Source organism: Adiantum capillus-veneris, chromosome 3, assembly GCF_014529385.1.
Source record: "Adiantum capillus-veneris isolate H3 chromosome 3, ASM1452938v2, whole genome shotgun sequence".
Taxonomy (NCBI): Eukaryota; Viridiplantae; Streptophyta; class Polypodiopsida; order Polypodiales; family Pteridaceae; genus Adiantum; species Adiantum capillus-veneris.
This window is the reverse complement of record NC_140933.1, coordinates 123,585,974-123,608,072: the sequence shown is the minus strand read 5'-3', so window position 1 is coordinate 123,608,072 and position 22,099 is coordinate 123,585,974.

The following is a 22,099-nucleotide window of genomic DNA, read 5'->3' as shown; positions in this document are numbered from 1 at the left end:
CAAATGCACCTCTTTAAATCGGCTAAACAACCTATGGATGGCATGAACTCTTGTCCTTAGAAGTTCATTCTTGAATTCTCAAATGGCTAGAATCTACTTTACAATGAGAAATGGATCCCCCTTTACCATGAGATGTTGTATTCCTTGACTAGTGAGCATCTTAAAGCCATGGAGTAGTGTGGTGTACTTTTCCTTATTGTTGCTTGTAGATACTGACAAATTGAACTTCTCTGTTATGACAACGTCTCCACTTGGGACAAACAAGATCAGCCCTCTCCCTTCTTTATTTGTGGCTTGCTAAAAAGCTCCATCAAAGAACAAGGGAAAAGCATTAGGATAGTTTTAAGTGGTGGCAATGGTAGGGTCTTTAGTTCATGTACTTTGATCTCCTTCTCATGCACTCTATAAGTGAGAGTCCCTACCAATTGTGAACCCACACTATCTTCCACCTTGAAAGAGTATCAAAACTCTTGCAATTCCATAACCCATTGTGAGATTCTAGTACTAAGATTTATTTGATATGACACCCAAGGAATTTTTTTTTGTTTGGTGATAATTACAAAATCTTTTGATAGCAAATAGAATCTAAACTTTCTCACCACAAACATGAATGCAAGCATCATGAGTTCTATTTTTTTGCAGCCTCTCTCTAAAGCATTCATAACCCTACTATCAAAGTAGATGGGTTGCATCCTAGTAGTGTGGGGATCTTGTTGTGACAAAACAACACCAATTGTTTCCTTTTCAACACTAGAGCTAGCAAAGAATGTATACTCCCAACAATGATGCATTGAGTGTTGGTAGTCCTAAAAAAATGACTTTAATGTTACAAAAATATTCCTCAATATTATCAAACCAAGAAAAATCGTTTTGTTGTGTCAATTTTTTTGAGGGGTGAAGTAACTCTAAGGCTAAGTAATGAAGTGTGACATGTAATTTACCCTTTAAATGAATAAGATGACCTCCTTGAGACTCTTGGGGGATGGTAACTCAACAAGAGCCTTTTCCTTTGAAGGATCCACCTCAATGTCTTTATAGGAAACCTTTTGACCAAGAAAGAGAACTTTATCCTCCCCTATGTGACATTTGTTGAGATTGAGTTGACCTCCCATGTCAAAGAGTTTCTTCCAATGTTCCTATATCTTCTGTAGACACAAAAATTTAGAGCCTTAAATGCAAAAACCATCAACAAATACCATAATGTAATTCACAAAGAATTATTGAAACACCATGTTGATGAAGCGTTGAAAATGTTTTGGAGCATTTGTGTAGATAGCAAGAACAACAGTTTAGCCGTGATGGCTGGACTTGAAAATTTTGAGAGATAACTACCATAGTAATTGGTGCATTACACATTCTATCACAAGCCCAATTGGTGTAAGGTTTCCAGTTTTTGAAACCTTAGAAATTGTACAAAGCACAATCAAATTAATCTGGCTATTAAGAAAGCAATGTAGAATTATCCAATCGTGGTAAATATTGGTATTTTTGGAACAGTAATCATGACTTTACTATGGTTAAGAATTTTCAAAACTGAATTCCGATAAAAACTAGCAAAGTTACTGGTCCTAGAAGCTACACTGTGAATTAAGTTAGTTAAATAAAATTGTAAGGTTTGTGTAATCATTACTACAAAAGACTTTTATCCTGAAGTTCCTAGATATTTAGAGATAATTGCAGCTATTTACAAAATTAATCATTAAAAGTCAAAAATAGCAAAAAATCAATTTTGTGGATCTGGGGACTGTGTGGGGTAGTGTGAACTGGTCCAGGCAAGATTTAGCAGCAGGTGGTGCTAGGGAGAGGCTGGGGGCTGGCTTGAGGTGCAAGAAACTGCTAGAATCAGCTTAGAAGCCCTAAAAACCTATAAATAGGTTCCCCCTCTTCACAAAAAAATGTAGACTCAGAGTCTGGCTATTTCTTTCTCACCTAGAGAGAACTCTACTCAAAAATCACTAGAGAGCAAAAACTGTAGTTGATTAATCCACAGTAATTAGTTTAATCCTTTTTAATTAGTAAAATTATACTAATTTACTTCTATTTTCTAAATTAATTCAATTAATTAAGAAGATTAAACTTACTTACACTCTAATTTCTCTCCTAATTCTTAATTCTTTGCTGGTTATTTAGATTAAACTTAGGGACATTAATCTAATTAATTAGTAAGCTATATTAGGTTGAAGTTAATCATTTTAGTCATAAATTTATAGTAGTTAAACTACTTGAACTTAGAATTGTATAGGATAATTATCAGAGTTGTATTAAACTATCAAGATGCTAGGAAATTATCTCTTAATTTTTTGATTAGTTTTTGTAATTAATTAAGCAAAATCTAGCTATTTTTAATTAAAAAATTAATGTAAAATCTATTTAATTAGCTCAAAAATTCTTAAGCTAATTATCTTAGCTAGAAAATACTCTTAAGAACACAAGGTAAATTACTCATTAATAGATAATTAATCTAAGTATTTAATTAAGCTAAAACTAAGTCTTTTTAGCCATAAATTAAAAAGGGAAATTAGAAAAATATGCTAGATAACTATGTGCTATTTATCAAAGTTAGTTTACATGCTAAATAAGCTGTGATAATTATCTCAGACACATAAAATTAATTTAGATAATTATCTTAGGTAGAAAATCTTGTTTTTTAGGATAAATTAAAGGGGCATATTAGAAAAAAATATTAGATAATTATGTTCTATTTACTAGAGTTATTTTACATGTTTAAAAAGTTGTGATAATTATCTTAGTAACAGAAAGATAATTTAGCTAATTATCTTAGACAAAAAACCCTATTTTTTTAATGTAAATTCAAGGGGAAAATTGGAAAAACATCTTAGATAATTATGTGCTATTTATCACAATTATTTTATATGTTAAAAAGGTTTTGATAATTAGCTTAACCACAAAAAATTAGTTTAACTAGTTATCTTAGTCAAAAAATCCTTTTTTTAAAGGTAAATTAAAGGGGAAAATTAGTTAAGTTACCTAGATATTAGGTAACTACTATGAAGCTAAGGGGAAAATATCTCACTCAAATATTTATCAAAGATACTTATTTACTCCAAAAATACCTATTTTAGGATAAAAGGAATAAAAGAGATTATTCATTTAATTCTCTAATCAATTAAGTATCCTTTTAGAAAGGCTACAACTATGGCTTCGAAAAGGACCTGATGAAATCCTCTGTCCGATGAAGAAGATACAACCCACAACATGACTAGAGTATCCCATGACCATGAGGCTGGGCCTAGTCATAGGCCTACGTAAGAGAGTTTGCAGGTGCCAGTGCAGCAGCAGATGGCTAACCAGTCTCAGGTGGGCTTCCATTTATTCACTTAAGTCTTTAAATAGCTTAAAGTTCTTTTATAAATTAACATTGCATACATAAGAACTAGGAAGGAATAGCTGGCCGAAAACAAAAGGTAACTTCCACGAAACCAATGAGCATTGGTTGTAAATAGGAAATAAATTTTTGGGCTACGACTGGCTGACCTAGGAAAGAAATGTTTGATCATCTTTAAGACAACTTGTCTCGAGACACCTCTGATTCCTTGGAATATTTTACTCCAGGTGATGAGTAATGATGGTGAGTCAGCCATGGGTGAGTCCGTTTCCTCAGTGCACATGAAGTCTAACCCCGTGCTTGTCTATGCTTATGGATATTATTTAGGATATCGTTTTTATCCTAGAGGAACCGCTCGGTTGTATGGGAAACCGGTTGGCGTATGGGCGCCCAGATTTTGGAATTGGCAAGTCCCTTGCATTGACATGTGCAACAAACGGGCATATTTTTGGTGCCGTTGTCGGGGAATGCCTTTCATTAAGCTTGAGTAGCACTCTATGCTACTTTGTGGTGCATTTTGAATTGTAGGAAGGTGTGTGTGTTGAGAAGGAGTTTGTTTTGCTGCTGTGTATTCTTTTGTTAAAGGTACTGTGGCTTTTTTTGTTAATAAGGTGTTGAAAGGTCTTGTGTTTTCTCTGTGATAAGGTGTTAGGATTAAGGTAGTAGATCCATAATGTTAGTTCCATGTAAAGTACAGTAAGTAGTCTTGTTAGCTAAGGAGTTGCTGAAGTAGTGTGTTAGTGTGTAACAGTAGTTGTATTAGTTGTAAGAAGGAAGGTTAGGTGTGTGTGTGCTCGCGTGCACAGCGCGGCCGCGGTGACCTTATCCAAAAAAATAAAAATAAAATAAAGGTAGGACCGAGATTGGGAATATCCCCCAGACCCAAGCCCAAGTTCACGCTCAGGCTCAGGCCTCAGTCCTCCTTTAAAATTACATATTTTAGCCTCATGCGTAGGTAAAAATTGACCTTTTTGAGGACCAACGGAACTTCAGGTAATCGAAAACTGTGTTGTAAAGCACACCAAGGCCCCCTTGAGGGATACTCTTGTTTCGAGCTATCATATGCTCTAATCCAAAAATTGATCATTAAAAAACATAAAAAACGAATGAAAACGGATGCCTAAAAAAGTAAGCGGTTAACCTTTGAGGTTATTCGCCCCGATGCTTGCAGGGTGCCAAAGGCACATGCATCTACACTCTGGTCGTGTGCTAGAGGCTAAGAAACTAGAGAATTTCTACTTACGCGAGTTCTCAATATCCACCTACCTTAGGTTCCAGGCCCTTGGCGGGGACCCAAGGTAGTACAAAACAAGACCCTAACATAGCGGCTAGTGACTCTTCCTCTCATTAAGACGTCATGGAGGGTTTCCCAATGCCTAATCCTGATAGCTCAAGCCAAGACATGCATGCCATGGGTCCACATTCCGGGCCGAGCGTGCTTAGCCGTTTGAAGAAAACCTTTAGTAGAGCCACTCACTCCGAATATGGAGCTAACAATGTAAATGAGGGGGGCGGGGAAGTAAATTCTCCATTCATGACCAACATCGACCCTATGCTCTTAGAGAGTGTGCAGGTGAATACTCCATTCACGGCACCCCTGACTCTTCAGAGTTATTTCCTTCCGAGGTTATATTACCTGATGGTAGAAGCCTTGCCGAAGTGCAAGAGGTTAAGCGATATATCATCGAGGCTAGGGAAAAGGAAATTGAGAGATTACACAAGGAGGAGCAATGAAGAGAGATAAAAGCAAAAGCCCCTATGTCAATATCTTTGTTAGAAGAGCAATTGAATGCTCCTAAATTAGTGACCACTAAGGGTCAACCCATAGAGAGCAACATTGCATCTAGCTCAAAGAACACCCCTAGCACCTCAATCCTAGATGGAGCGTTCTTAAATGAGAACTGGGAGTACGAACTATAAACAAAAAATCTAACCGACCTATACACAGGTCACACCTATCATGTGGGTTGGTTAGATATCCTACAATCCACATTGGGTTCTACTAGTGTGGAGGATCAACAACAAAGAGTTTGGGAGGTCATCCATAGAGTCATTGAGCTAGAGAGACAGAACAAGGGGATCCACATGCCTTCAACGGGTCTCTTGAGATTCTTGGATACAGGGAAGGCTTAACAACCAACCTTAGAGACTCCCTTGGTAGGTCGGATGGATCCCCCATATGTTGTTTCTCCAGGGGTCTCAGTGAAATCTGAGCCCACCAGTGATAGCTTTACTTTTCCAAGTCTAGCTCATCTTTCCCTTGATGACGCCACGGCTACCATGCCTACCCCAATGATGGGCATGCCAAGAAACATGTCATGGACCTCATTTGTTAGTAAAGCACCACTACATGGTAGCTCAATGCCTGCAATAGTATGTACAAGTGTGTACCAATCGTATATACCTATAGGTCCTCATACTCATGTAGTCCCTACCCCTCCCATTGTTTCAACAACCTATGCTCCGCAACCACAACACCCAAGCTCTTATTTCCATGGGACTAAACCGGCTAGCATGTCTTTTCCAACGTCTGCTATTCCTAGGGCCACACATATGAAGTTTGGACCGCCACATGGCACAACACCGTACCAAATGTGGGACCCCAAGAGCTTCCTATGAGGCAAGCCCGATGCCAATACCTGATCCACATGTAGTCTCTGGAGCACCTCCACCCACGGTTCTTGCTCACTTAGGTGACTTGACAACGTTTGCTCAAGCTATCGGTCGATCTATTGCTAAGAATATGCGTAATTATTGGGAGAAGAGGGGGGAGATCAACCGCTTAAGCTATTCAACACATGCTCCAAAACATCACCATCAACCTATCCACCTCTTCTTTCAATTTCCAAGCACACACACACACACATAGACTATGACACACACACACAGACATGATTGTAAGAGAGTGTAAGAGATGGAGACTAGATTAGAGAGTACACAGTAAATAGAGCATAGCATAAGAGAGTAGAGAAGAGAATCTGCAAGAGAAAGGCCTAAATCTAGCACCAAACTCCATGGCACCTCTCTTGTGGAGTTGGTATTTAGTATATTATTTTGAGTTTAAGGTGCCAAAAATTGAGGCCCCTCTTTTTACAACCACTTCACTTTTGTAAATGAGTGGAGCTCATTAGTTCTTGCATGACCCATAAGGTGAGTTGTCACTATAGCTATTTACAGAGCCATAGTGTCTTATTGAAATGATATTCTAAAATACTGTGCAAATATAAAATGGCCAAGAGTAATTGCCGGCACCTCTTCATCAACTCCTCGCATTCCACTCTACAAAATCATCATCAACTCAATTAGAAAATAAATAGACATCACATAATTAACCATTACGCTAGCTATCCCAATTGCAGGTGACCATTAGAATAGGAGGGTCCCCAGTCTCGTAGCATCCCTCCCACTAGGGATAACAACTGTCTTGAGTTGCTCAATAGAGAAATCAACTGGTCCGTGAGTGATGGAAACTGTGGAGAAGGTTGGGGAAGTTCCAAAAAAACTTTTCAGGCATCCATTTAGCATCCTCTCTAGGGTGGCCCTTGAAAGTTAAAAGGTAACGTTTATAACCCATTCCAGTGTGTGTAGTGGTGGTCTCATGATCAACTATTTTGTCAGGGATGAGTTTCTCTTCTTGGTCTACAAGTGAATGTGGGTCTTCATAAATGTGGTGTGTAGGTCTGAACGGGCATAAAAGACTAATGTGAAAGACATTGTGAATGTGCCAATGTGCAAGTAAGTCTAGACAAAAAGAAACATCACTAATGACAACTTAAATTTTAAAAGGTCCATAAAAATGAGGAGCAAGCTTAACAAAGACATTGATATCAACACTTTTGATTCTTCGTTTTTTGATGCGAAGTAAAACATGATCACCTTCTTTATATTGGTGTGCCTTGTGGTGCTTGTTAGCATTTTTTCTGAGTGTTTAATGACAGAATGTACACTTGCATAAATATCATGAAAGTCAGTAGTAGTGAAATCATCAGCGGCGGGCAGGCACAACATTAGAAAGATGTGAAGCAGGAGTAGGAAGAGAGTGACCATATACAATTTTAAATGTAGATTTACCCGTGGTAGTGTGAGTGGTGTTGTTGTATGCAATTGTAGAATATGAACGCAATCATCCCATTTCTTAGGTTGAGAAGAAACATAAGCCTTTAGAAAGTCAATAATAGTGTGGTTGGTGACTTCGGTTTGACCATTAGATTCAAGATGAAATGCAGAAGTGAAGTCAAGTGTAATGCCAAGATTTTCAAACACAGTAGCCTAAAAAGCACTACAAAATTTTGAATCTCGATAAAAAATAATCACTCTAGGCAAACCATGATGTGGGAAAACAGTCTTAAAGAAACAAAAGTGCATCTTGATGTGCTGTGAGTGGGAAACCAGTAACAAAATCCATTGAAATATGTTCCCAAGGTCTTTTAAGAATGGGGAGAGGGTGTAAAAGTCCCAATTTCTGACCTATAGCTCCTTTGATTTTTTGACAAATCAAACAAGTCGAAACATACTTTTTGACATCCATTCTCATAGTTGGCCATAGAAATCACCACATAAATTTTGAAAAGTTGCAGCAAATCCTCTATGTCCAGCATAGGGTGGTTTGTGCAATTCTTCAATAATTAATGTACAGAAAGGTTTAATTACACACAATTTTTGTTTGAAATAAAGGAAGTTTTCTTGAATACTGTATTCGAGGAATGTGTGCACAAAATTATCAAGCATATGCAACCATGTCGTTTTGAAGTCATCATCATGCACATGAGTGTTAGGCAATGTGTCAAATGAAGTTCCCGTAATGGTTGATAGATGATTAAGTGAGGGTCTTCTACTCAAAGCATCAGATACACTGTTTTCTTTACCAGGTTGGTATTGAATGTTGGGCTGAAAACTTTGAATAAAAGCGGCCCACTTAATATGTCTATCATATATTAAGGGCTGAGAAAGTAAATTTTTGATACTTTGTTGATCAATTTTAATGATCAAGTTAGTACCCATTACATAGTGTTTCCAAATTTTCAATGCATGTACCACAACAGTCAACTCTTTGTTGTAAGTACTAAACTTTGTTTCAGATGGTTTGAATTTACGACTTTCAAAAGCAATTGGATGGTTATCTTGCATAAGGACTGCACCGATACCTTTTCCGCTAGTATTAGTGACTACCACAAAGAATGGTATTTCAAAATCAGGCAACTGCAATATAGGTGCATTAGTCAAAGCTTGTTTAAGTGCATTAAATGAGCTTTCTTGCAAATCAGTCCATTCATAATTCATGTTTTTCTTCGACACGAGAGTCAAATAATGTGATTTGCAAGCAAAATTACGAGCAAATTTCTTGTAATAACTATAAAGACCGATAAAAGAACGTAGCTCATGCAAGTTTTTGGGTCTAGGCCATGACTGAATGGCTTCAATTTTGTTTGGATCGACATTTATTCCCTTACCCGATACAATGTGTCCCAAATATTCAATTTCAGATTGGAAAAATGAACTCTATTCAGGACTCAAATACAAGTGATTTTGTGTAAGAAGATCAGATACACATGTTAAATGTTGTTTATGCTCTTCTTTAGATTTACTGAATACCAAAATGTCATCAAAAAATACAATCACAAAATCTTGATGGACAATGAAAATTATATTCATCATGCGTGTAAAGGTGGCTGGTGCATTTGTCAAACCAAATGGCATGACAAGGAATTCATAGTGTCCAGTTTGTGTTCTAAGAGCAGTTTTGTAGACATCATGTTCAAATATTTTAACTTGATGGTACCCTAATTTGAGGTGAATTTTGCTAAAGATGTTTGCCCCTTTCAGTTTGTCTAATAGATCATCCACTCTAGGAATAGGAAACCTATTCTTAATGGTGATCTTGTTTAAAGCCATGTAGATCGATACACATATGAAAGGTTCCATTTTTCTTCTTGACAAGAAGTATTGGAGCTCCATATGGTGAACTACTTGGTCGTATTAGGCCTCGGTCAAGTAAATCAGTGATTTGAGTTTGTATTTCTCTATGTGCGGTAGGATTTACACGATAAGGTGCTCTACAAGGAGGTTCACGACCCGGTATAATGTCAATTTTGTGGTCTTCTGGGCGTGATGGTGGAATTCCAGGTGGAAGATCATGCATGAAACAATCTCTTAATTGTGAGATAAAGTCATCGTGTGTGGAGTGATTTACCAATACTAGATATGTTTTCCCCTGTTTTCAAATTGCTCTTTTGGCTTGAGTGTGAGAGAGGAGTGGAAATTTTTGATGTGCTAGTGTTGCTTGGATGGAGAAATTTATATACTTATGAGTGAGAGACATTGTACGTGTTTTATAATTAATCAACGGGTCAAATTCATGACAAAATGGCATTCCCAAAATCATATCAAGACCATGAAATGGTGCTACCAGAAATGTACGTGCTTGTGTAAATTCACCGATGTAAACTTCAACAGTGACTTGGGTTCTACAATTAAAACGTTGATTATTCAAAACAGTTTTGACCTTGTGAGGTGATTAGATTTCAGAGAGCGATAGTTGTTGTGCCAATCATGTGGAAATGAAATCATGGCTACTACCATCATCTAACAAAATGGTGACACTTTCACCCTTAACAGTGCCTTGCACTTTAAACAAAGTGTGAGGAGATATAAGAGTACCTGAGGATGGGTTGTCATTGTTATCGTAATCAGATCATATCCCTCACTGTAGTTAGCTTCCACTTCATTGTCTTCAGGTGTAGCATCTTCGATGAGGTTAAGAGTAGCTCCGTTGGGGCAGTTGTTGTTGAAGGGTTTTTGACTTAAATTTCTGTTGACTCCATTGGAATGGCCATTGGATTGACCATTGCCCTTAGCATGACCATTTGGGCACTTATCTACATAGTGAGCATAATAAAAGCATTTAAAACACTTCACCTTTTTGTTACCATTAAAATTTGGAGGAGAACGTTGGTTGAAAGAATTTTGGTTGCCTCGTTGCTCGGTGTTGTTTTTGTTGTTGCTTGTATGAGGTTGAGCAGTTGTAGGAGAATTGCTAAATCTACGTCTCTTGGAAAAGGTACGGCTTTAGTGTTTGTTTCTGTCAAAGTTAGTAGAGAAAGGAGGTCTCTTGTTGTGGTTAGTGTCAGCAGGTTGAGCAGTGTGAAAGGGTTGTCCACCTTTCTTCTTTTTTGCGTTGAGAGCCAAATTAATAGCCTTTGATAGATAATCTGGTTTGAACATATCTACCTCAGCATCAATTTTTAGTGCCACATGTTCAATAGCTTGCAATTGAATTAAACAATTCCAAAAACGGTCAGTGTAACCCTGTATATCTTCATTTTGACCCTGGCGAATTAAATCCCATTGATGTCGTGCTTTAGCTTTGTATGTGTTGGCAAAAAATGGAGTAAAAACACTTTTTTTAAATGCATGTTAGGTGTGTGGTCTTCGCCCATGCTGTTTGGTGGTGTTTCACCACAATGCAGCGCTACTAGTGAGATGATTTGATGCACATTTTACCATTTCATGCTCGGGAAAGTCTTCATCTTGAAAATAGTCATCTAGTTGACTAACACTTGCTAGAACCGTGCTAGCATCTTTAGTGCCATCAAAATCCTTGAAAGTGAATGCTTTTCTGCTAATTTTGTTTTTCTTGGGTGCCAGTGTAGGTTCGGTGCGTGCAGAATGCAATAATTTATCTTCAAGTTCTTGCCTTCGCATGCTTTCATATGTGAGTGACTGTTTCAGATTTTGAAGTTGTTCCGCAATCGTGGGTGCCTGAGGAAGGTGTGCCATGATTGCGTGCTTTTTATATTTCTCTCTCTCTCTCTCTCTCTCTCTCTCTCTCTCTCTCTCTCTCTCTCTCTCTCTCTCTCTCTTTTGTATTTTTAAAATAATTTTAAAGAATAATGCTTAAAAAGGGCTATTTACTGATATTCACAGGTACAATATGCAAATAAAAGAGTAAAATAAATAACAAAAATATAATGTACTTAGTTAAAAAATTTCGGTGGCGTCCAGTTCGGAATGGTGATGCTAGGAAATTGCCAGAAAAGTGGACGGTTCGACTGTGCATCTGCGAGCCGGTCAAATTTTGTAGCGTCCGATCTCCCTTACCCCAAAATGATAATATAATTGATAATTTTACTGTATGGTCAGGGCCCGATCCGCACTGTGTTGTAGCAGATAATTGCTAATGATGCGCGGCTTTTGATCGCCGCCTACTTTAGTATTTGGATAGGATTCTTGAAAAATAATCGGCTGTGTAAAAATTAGGGTGATAGGCAATTTCAAATATTGTGGAAAGCCAATTGAAGCGCAATTTAGCCTCGTCTTTAGTGGGGTACGTGGACTTTTTCAGCGGTCAAATAGTAGGGAGGTATGATTGCCCCTTGGATTGATGATGATGAGATTGAATTTAAAAAAAGAAGAAGTGGAAACTCTGCACTGGGCGGCCAAGGTAACATGTAAAAGCCCTTTGAAGATTTGTTGTTAAAAAAAGTTTGGTAACTGTAGTGGGCGGACGGACGAGTAATTGAAGCCCTTACTTTTGGAAGCAAAAGTTTGAAAAGGAGTGCATGGCAGTGAGCACAGCAAAGAAAACATCACCGTTTGGCAAGATGGAGGTAGGCAGGTCGATGTGGACCTCTTCTCTACACATGCCAGGAAGCAAAAATACTCCCGCAGGCAAAGCATCCCCTTTTATGGTGATTTCGGCCGTTTTCAAGCAGATTCATAGAGGTGCTTTTTTGACTGCAGGTGCTGCTTCCCACGCGGGCTCGGCAATTGTGTTAAAAGCCAAAAAAAAAAATGTTTGTGAGCTAAACTTGCACGCTTGCTCAACAGCCCTTCTTTCTTTCCTCTCTATTTATGCTTTCCGATACTGTCCTCCATGACAACCAATTACTCGATTGCAATTACTTTTCAAAACCAGGAATCTTCCGACCCTCCAAGCCTTTGCTTTCTTCTTGCCTTCACAATTTGCACTGATTATGCATTAAAATTGAAAGTTGAAACTCGACATACCATCTTTTGACCATCATGAAGACAAAATTTAAAACCGCTTGTCGATTAGTCGCCGATCCACCACCAATTAGCGACCAGGAAATTTTTGTTTTTGCAAATTTGACCAATTAAGCTTTGAATTTCCACAAATCCTTGAGTCTTTGTATTGCAAATTGATAAATTGCAATTTCGAGGTTGTCGATTCAAGAAATTTTCTTCTTGCAATTGAAATCTGATGCCAATTAACTCAAACCTGTTTGCTCTGATACCACTGTTGGGAGAAGAAGGGGGGGGGGGGGGGAGATCAACCGCTTAAGCTATTCAACACATGCTCCAAAACATCACCATCAACCTGTCCACCTCTTCTTCCAATTTCCAAGCACACACACAAACCTAGACCATCACACACACACACACACACACACACACACACACACACACACACACAGTGAACATAGAATTGACATAGACCACGACACACACATAGTGAACCTATATAGAATTGACATAGACATGCTTGTAAGAGAGTGTAAGAGATGTGTAAGAGATGGAGACTAGATTAAAGAGTACACAACAAATAGAGCATAGCATAAGAGAGTAGAGAAGAGAATCTGCAAGAGAAAGGTCTAAATCTAGCACCAAACTCCACGACACCTCTCTTGTGGAGTTGGTATTTAATATATTATTTTGAGTTTAAGGTGACAAAAATTGAGGCCCCTCTTCTTACAACCACTTCACTTTTGTAAATGAGTGAAGCTCATTAGTTCTTGCATGACCCATAAGGGGAGTTTTCACTACAACTATTTCCAGAGCCATAGTGGCTTATTAAAATGATATTCTAAAATACTGTGCAAATATAAAATGGCCAAGAGTAATTGCCAATACCTCTTCATCAACTCCCCACATTCCACTCTACAAAATCATCATCAACTCAATTACAAAATAAATAGACATCACATAATTAACCATTACGCCAACTATCCCAATTGCAGCTGACCACTACAAGAGGAGGGTGCCAAGTCTCGTAACAAGAACACGCCTGATGAGAACCTAGAAGTAAGGCAATACAAATAGCCAAGCTCACACAAAAATCTAGTGGAGACAAGGATGTGAGAAATCATATCGAAGTGTTTGAACAAATATGTGATTCTCTAGGAGAACACAATGACTTGCATAAGAGCAATGCTTTAAGCCTAACCTTAAGTGGGAAGGCTGGGGATTGGACCCTAAGGGTGGAAGAAAAAACAAATTACCCTACTCTTAGGAGACTATTCTTGAAAGAATACATACAAGGGGGAGTACTTTGGGGTGTAGCCTCTCAACTCGAGAAAGCCCAATGAGAGGAAGGAGAGTCGGTGAGAGACTTTATTGGTCACTTGAAGCATTTGAATTCTCGTTGTAATCCAAATGAGTTCTTCAATAATAATCAATTGCTTGATAGATTCATTAGGGGATTACAACATGAGGATATCTACAATGGTCTAGTCATTAGAGGTATCACCACTTGGGAAGCAGTCACCACCGACATGATCAAATTGGAGGATAATTTAATGATTCAAGGAGAGAGAGTGTTTGTTGAATCTAAATCAATTAGCTTGCAAGCATCGGGGCATCAGCCAATGACCCTAAAGACTATTGCTAAGGAGCCAAAGATATCTAAGATAACTTTAGCAGATCTCACCAAGGCCATTCAAGAGAGTCTTAGAGACAATCATGCTCCACAAAACAATCATATGTATCCAAGAAGGGAGCAACAATGGTGCACAGTATGCTATGGACTGCATAGTACCAGTGAATGCCCTACTTTTAGAGTAAAATTCAATGGGAACTGCAATGCCTGTGGGAGGTATGGTCATCAAGTTAAGGATTGCATAGTATTTAAGCGTGCGATGGCCAATAGACCAACCTTACCATAGATAGACCCACCTCGAGTGCCTGCATTGATGACAGCCCGACGTCTTGAACAAATGTAACAACACATGGTCCCTAGGGCCCAAAATGTTGCTCAAACAACACCCTTGCCACCTCCAGTGCTAGGACCACAACCACCACATCCGAGAATCACTTCTGTAAATTAAGTGGGTTGTGAGTTATCTATTGCTTGTTTGGAAGGCTGTGAGGAAGATCTAGAGCCTAATATTGCGTATGGGAGGGATGTGCTTGAAGAAAGTCCACAATACTACATGGAGGACTATTGGGGATAGGTCAAGCCTGTCTATCAAGTAGCTGCTCTTGTTGAAAGAGGCCAAAATATCAATCACACTGCTAAGAGACCACCTCTTCAATGCAGCTACGACTGTGGAGGTCCACATCATGTGGCCGACTGTCCTATTAGGCTACAAAAGAATGCCAAACTAATGCAAACCAATCAAGTGAGCATGTCTACAATGCCCATACTCATGTGTAATCAATGTGGCATAGATCATTTGATTGCCCAATTCCAAATAATCCAAATGCACCTAAGATCACGCCATTAAACTTGATTGAGGTTACTGAGGAGCCATCACAAAGTATACCTATGGTATCTGTAAACGTACTCACACGATCGATGATCCAGAAACAAAATTATATTCTTGAGGAAAGAGACACAACATCAATTGCCCAATCTCAGAAAAAGAAGAAAACACAAAGGAAGAGATCGCAAAAAGCAACGAAGTCATACCCCATTTCAAATACCAGCATAGGGACTGGTGACAAGCCCATATATATGAACGATGCTGAAGAGGATTTTGATTCAGGACAAACCGTGGAGACCAAAATGACCACTAAGATAGAAACCAACAAGGAAGATCTTCATGAGCCACAATGGCCAGGATCCAAGAAGAAGGTAGGAACTTATCCAAACCCTACAGAGGAGATTGAGCGAGTCAAGCAATTAAGGAATTTGGTAGAAGATACCCAAAGGGATCTAGAACCAGCACCTAGGCAGATCTAGATTACAGACACCGTGTTCCCTACACAACAAAAACCTCACCACGTCCATAGACCCTTAGACATACCTAGTGTCATCCAAGAAGTAAGTGACTTAAAGTCATGGGAAAGTGGGCGTACTCACTTCTTGATGGAAAGAATGTTTACAGAGGGACTACCTAATCCTATCAAAGAAATGGAGATCCCATTTTCCCCATGTCAAGGGACTGAAGCCCAAAAGGTGCGGTTAAACATTGCCAAATGGATGGATTTCATGTCTTCAGAAGTTAGAACCACCATCATGTCCAAACTATATAAAGACCTTGAGCTAGTCTCAACTCTTTGAGCCTTCCTCAATGGAGAACTGAAGTTTGGGCTACCACAATTTGCATAGATGGATAGAACACTTAGATCCACAACCGAACCTAGATGAGAACTTTGTTATAGAAATACATATTAACAAGTTGGGACAATACTTTGAGGGTGATGGATCCAATGCGACCATACCAAGCACTACTAAGAGATTAACTGTGAAGGGAATCAATTAGGGGAAATTTGGACTCACAAAGGGGCCTTATAAGGAGTTTGACTTCTTCTCTCATGTCCAAAATGGGCATGCGGTAAAATTATTGCAAATCAACTCTAAACTTGGCGGAGATTTGATAGTTAGAATCTACTCTTCAACCTCTTTCTATTGATATATAGCACGCTATGAGATTCCTCATATTTTGAAAGATTCTATTTCTGATTCTCTTGTGATGTGACAACTCTGTCTAGAATCTAGAGAATAAAAAATAGAATCTTTCAAAATATGAGGAATCTTGTGACGTGTTGTATATCAACAGAAAGAGCTTGAGAGTAGATTCTAACTGCCAAATCTCTGCCAAGTTTAGAGTTGATTTGCAAAAATTTTACCGCACGCCCGTTTTGGACATGAGAGAGGAAGTCAACCTCCTTATAAGGCCCCTTTGTGAGTCCAAATTTTCCCTAATGCTTGATGGTGGTGCTCGGGTTAGCATTGTGACTAAAAATTGCTGGGAAACTATGGGAAGACCTAACCTTGTGACCACAACCATAGTGGTGAAGATGACCAATGGGTCTATTGTTAAACCTACTGGAATGTTAGAAGATCTCAAGATCAAGGTCTTTGGACATAAAATAAGAATTACCTTCATTGTTATGGATTTCTCCAAGCACACTATGGCATTGGAGATGATCTTAGGACGTCCTTTCATGAGGGAAGCAAAAATGGTGGGTGGCTGGTCTAAAAACCATGTCTACTTTCAGCTCCAAGATTCTATCATTCAAGTGGATCTTGTAAATAGTCAAGCACATCCTCTAGGAAATAGATTTATGATTGATCATAGATCCGACACCACAGTTCACTCGTCCCCATTGCAGTATTGTTACACGTGTAAAGCGGACACTGATGTTGGGGAAGATTCTCCTTATATGGATGTACTACCTGGGATGACTGAGTCGGGCAATGTGGATTGGGTCCACCTAGCAGCAACCATAGACACTTGGGGAAACAACGGGACGACCTGGGTAACACCGAAGGGGGATGAAATGCACGTACCCTTGAATATGCTACAAGCAATGCATATAGCTTCTGACAAGACTCATCCTAATATAACAAAGAAAACATAAAAGTGGGTCCCTAAAGCTTCTTGAGCGATAGCGAGTGCTAAAAAATAGAAACCTTGTAAGAAACGTCCCACTCGCCCCAAAAAATGTAAGGAAACGTGGCAATGGATTCCTAAACGACTACTGAAGCCCAAGGCTACTATCAAGGAAATGATCAAATCTGGGTGCCAAAACGTATATTGTGTTCTTACTTGTCACCTGACCCATGTGAGCCCAACCCCGTAGCTCCAAAATGAATCAATGATTGCGGAAAGAAAAAAATCAAAGAATGCTACACACCCGCTCCAGAGCTAGTTTGGGTACCGAAGAAAGAACGATTTGTTCCACCTAGCTCAGGAAGGGGGGAGTCCCATGAAGCTTCTAGCTCCTCATGTAATGCATCCATAAAGGTAAAAGATTCTCCACAGCCTCCACCTACAATAGTGGACCTCCATGAAGCTACAAAGGAATCCACCCATCCCAGTTTTCAAGAATCACTCGATGAAGCACTTCAAGTTCGATCTTGGGAGAGTACCTTACCACCCTTGCAACTTGAGGAGGCACCTAAGGTAATAGAAAACTACTGGCAAGAATACTCACCTAGTACCAACTAGAACAATTGGTTCCAAACGGTGACGAGCACATTTTAAACGGTATGATCTACCCAAGGAAGGGGGGAGTGTTTGGTGACAGTCATCATTCACTCACTCCCCTCTCAACTTTTCTCACTGACCTCTCAATCTCCCAATCTTAGGGAATGTATGTATAAAGCCTTATACTCACAAAAAACAAAAACAGTAAAGAGCAAGAGCAATTAGCAAACAAGTATGCACAATAGAAGTCAAAAACATTGACCCATACCTACACATTCACATCCGGTACATCGAAACAAAAACCTATGTCATAAAACAACTTTGATCCTCATCACTCGAGTGATGGAGCGTAGGTAGGATTAGTACAATAGGAGTGTTCCGTTTTTAGAGTTTAGGGATTAGCAAAGTTCTTTCTTCCCACTAATGTGCCTCCTACAGTATTCTTTGTGTTTCCTCGTGTGTACAGGAACGTGTTGTTATGGTTAGGATTTGGACCTTCATGGAATCTTTGTCTCGTTCACTCTTCAAACCAAGTGCGATCATCAACACAAACAGGTGTTTCTTGTCCAGTAGAATTGTCTCTTATCTTTTTTGCATCTATGTTTGTCTTCTTTAATTGTGATTGGTAGCATAATATTCATCGCATTTGCTTAGTACCAAACATTAAATTCAATGTAATTTTTTGTCATAATCACTTGTCTAGGTTTAAAAAGCAAGCAGTCCCACTAAGCTAGTTTGACCAAGCTAGGTGTTAGGGATCTTCTCTCAATACCATGGGGAATGCCTTCCTAATAAACAATGGTTACTTAGGTTCTTAATCCCATTTAGGTAGCATTGTGTGCAATGTTCTAGGGCTTTCTAGTGGGCTTAGTCCCTATTGACCTTTAGCTTAAGTATTACAAAGGGAGTTTACTAATGTGATGAGCCTGGGAGGGTAACAGTGTTATATGACCCCCCAAAGTTACAAAATTAAAATGCTGTAAATGAACAAAAATTAAAAATTAAAAATCAAAGTGCCACAATGTAAAATCTTAAGCTTGAAGAGAAATCTCAGCTTGATTTGGTACTCCACTCACATGTATCGCCTATGGTACTAGAGCCCTAGAGGTTCCCAGTGTGGACATTTTTTCTTGAAAAGAAAAAATCCCAAGGCATACAAAATAAGGACACACATCAAAATTGAATCATTGTGAAAATAATTTGGGAGGTCAAAGAAAAGGAAATAAGTCAGGTGATGATTTCATGAGAAATTCCTTTTATTGTAGCTTAACTACAAGGTCTTCTAGGTATAGCCTATAGTCAGTAGCCCTCGGACATGAAATACTTGGCTTTGCGATTAAACAACTTAATAGACCACATAAAATTGAGAAGCTTGCCCATGGTATTAATAGTTGATCTCTAGTGCCTTTCGACCGCCGTTAAATTAGTGACCCCTGACTTGTTTAGTTTTTTACCTTCACAATTGTTTATACATTTGATTATGTTACAATTTAATGTTTATTGTTGCTGACAAATGGTTTACTATTCTATTACCAATCAATTTTTCTGCCTACAACTGCATACCCTTTTTAATTGTATATGAGAATGCAATTACTGTGCCAATGTTGTTTGATTTTGCAGTGACTAAAGAAGGCTAAGGACATTCATCTCAAATGCCCTTCCATCTTGACGAACAAACTTCAACTCAATAGCTTCCGAGGACGGAATCTACATTAGGAAGGGGGGCATGTTAAACCTCACACACATTCCTGTCACCTACAACATACGTCGTATTATTTATTTGGTAGAGTCAGGTACCGGGTTTGTTGATCCAATAGGAAAAAGGTAAGAGTGATCGCCAATGAGAGGTGCACTCTAACGAGAACATTCAAGGGTTAGTTGGCTAAGCATGGTCGCCCAAGTGTGAATGGGCAAGCTCATATAAAAGTCACCTAAACTTAAAAAACATTCATTCTCTCATTTATGCAATTGAAGAGTGCTCTTGCTCCATCTTCTTCTTCTTCTTCATCATCTCATTGTGTGTGTGTGTGTGTGTGTGTGTGTGTGTGTGTGTGTGTGTGTGTGTGTGTGTGTGTGTGTGTGTGTGTGTATGCGTGAGAGAGAGTGTTAGCAGCAAGCTAACACGGACACCATTTTTTGGAGTTCTCTTTGTAAAAAAATTATTATTTTGATAAATCGGGAATATTGTAACTCCTATTTTCTCACATAAACTTTGTAATTAATGATCCGGGGCTACAAGCTTCCAAATTGTATCAGCCAATCATTTCCCAGCTTTGGTAGAACTCTAGATTATTAGTTTTGACCACCCAAAAACTTTGGCTAAGGTATAAAAGCCAATTTTTATAAGTTCTTTTATAAGTTTTTGGATAAGAAACACACAGCGTGAGCGAACAATGCTCACTTCTCTCCTTCTTGCGCTTCATACTCCCTCTCTGGTTGTCACATTGAGACTATGTTTGTTGCATTGCAACCGCAGGTAAGAGCTCTACGCATTGACGTAAGCAGTTCATAGTATTTAGTAGCTTTTGGCGTCGCCGACCCGCGGCCTAATTTCATCATCACTAGGAATTTACACTTTTAAATTGAAAACTAAGCAAAGGCGGGGTATTGGGGCATCATTGCTAAGCATTTAGATGCATTCTAGGTCGAAAACGACTAGGTCAAAAATCCACTGTTGTTAATAATCACAATTTTGGAACTTGACCTAAATTGGGGTTTGAGACCATAAGCATATGTGCTTAGGTATTATAAACTTTTCCTAGAAGTTTTGGTACGTTTGGATGTCATTTGATGCAGTAACGGATGTGATTTGTTTGCCAATGAGCGATTGGCTTTTGGTGATGTCAGTCACTTGAGTGTAGCCTGAGTTAGATACGAGTTGTTAGTTGTTTTCCGAGAGATTGGCAACCTTTTGTAGCCTCTATGCACTAGTCGAGCCAACTTCGTCCCATGGTTTGACAAATTAATCGTGGTTCTCTCTAATACTGCAATAAGACAGGATGGTGAGGTTAGACATGCATCCCACATTTGGCGTTGTTGTCGGGGATGAATATACCTAAACTAGGGAAAATACAAGCATCTTGTGTAGTTGTCCATTAACTTCCTCTAGGTTCACCTAGAGTAAAAATTTCTTTTTAGAAACCGCATAGCTTAAGATTGTCGTCTTTTGCTATGTAGAGGTAGCTTGGAAGTAATTGTACTTGGTAGGTGCCTTTAGGATTGTAGGATTGAAAAGATAGAGTAGGATTTTGATAATGATTGATAGACGAGACAAATCTTGAGATCAATGCTCAGGAAACCATAAAACAAGAAAAGTAGTGTTTGGGGACACTTTCCACAACCACATTGCATGAGAATCCAGGAGTAGGGTAAGTAGGATCCGAGGTGGATTTCAGAACATTGCTCTCCCCGAAAGAATCAAGTGTGAGTTGTTATTAAAAGTTGCAAAATTTCAAGTCTACGGCTAGAAATAGCTCGCAAAGACTCGAATCCACTCAATCCAACTCGAGAGTAAGCCTAAGAGTTGTCTGAACCAGTGGTGGGTAAGGTCAAAGACACTTCAAGGTAAAAAATTCAAGAGTTGGTCAAAATTCAAATTATTTACTTTTTCTTGATATTTTAGGCCAAATTAAGTTTTGACTTGATTCATAGGCTTAAAATAGCTCATATAAAGTCTGTCTTTGAGAAAATTTCAAAAAAGTGCTCATTTTAAGCCTAAAGTTAATAATCGCGATTATTAACTTTCTGCTCTAAATTGTCCAAGGTTCATACCATTTGCACACAATTCTTGAAGAAGTCTCAGACACTTTTTCAGATTCTCAGCCCAGGTTTACTTGGACCCTAACTAGGAGTATGCTATTCCCATTGATGACCATGGTATTGAGTTCGAAGAAGAGGTTAGGGAAAACAAACAAGAAAAAATGTACATGGATCGAAACTGAACTCAATATTTACAAGTCAAAAACCCTGACGTGATAGACAAATGGGTTTAGAAGTAAACACCATAATCCTAGACATGTCAACAAAAGAAGAACCACCAACTTTAGAATTTGAGGGATACGATCAAGTAGGCTTGAAGCCTTTGAACTGGCTTAGTATGGATAATCCTAGGAACGGAGTCTATTGTTGAGAAGATAGAAACATAAAAGATCTTTTGTGGACTTCTCATGCCAAACCAGGATAATTAACGGCCATGAAGATCATCTATATCTTCAAGATCAAAGATAAGGGATCAGTAGACTTACCAACCTACCTATTTAGGGATTGTTATAACAACAACTTTGTTATGATGACTCCTGAGGAGGTAGAACAAACCAAATACCAAGGGTATTCCATACGGGATTGGATATTGGGGTAAGGACCAAAAACAATTCCAAGGGATGAACACCGTGAGAGATCATCAGAGAGTAATGTGAAGAAAACAGAAACCACCTCATCACGTAGAAAGCCGGGTGACACTAAGGCCAGTCCAGGGCTACATGAGTCACTATTTCCAATAGACTAGTTTGAAGGACTCGGAACAAGACCAACTCCCATAAGATCTAGAGTTGAACCAAATAGAGGCGTCGGACCAGCTGATTTTTAGAAATGGGTCAGAAAATACAGTGAATTAGGGGATCCATACGACCGCTTAGTAAGC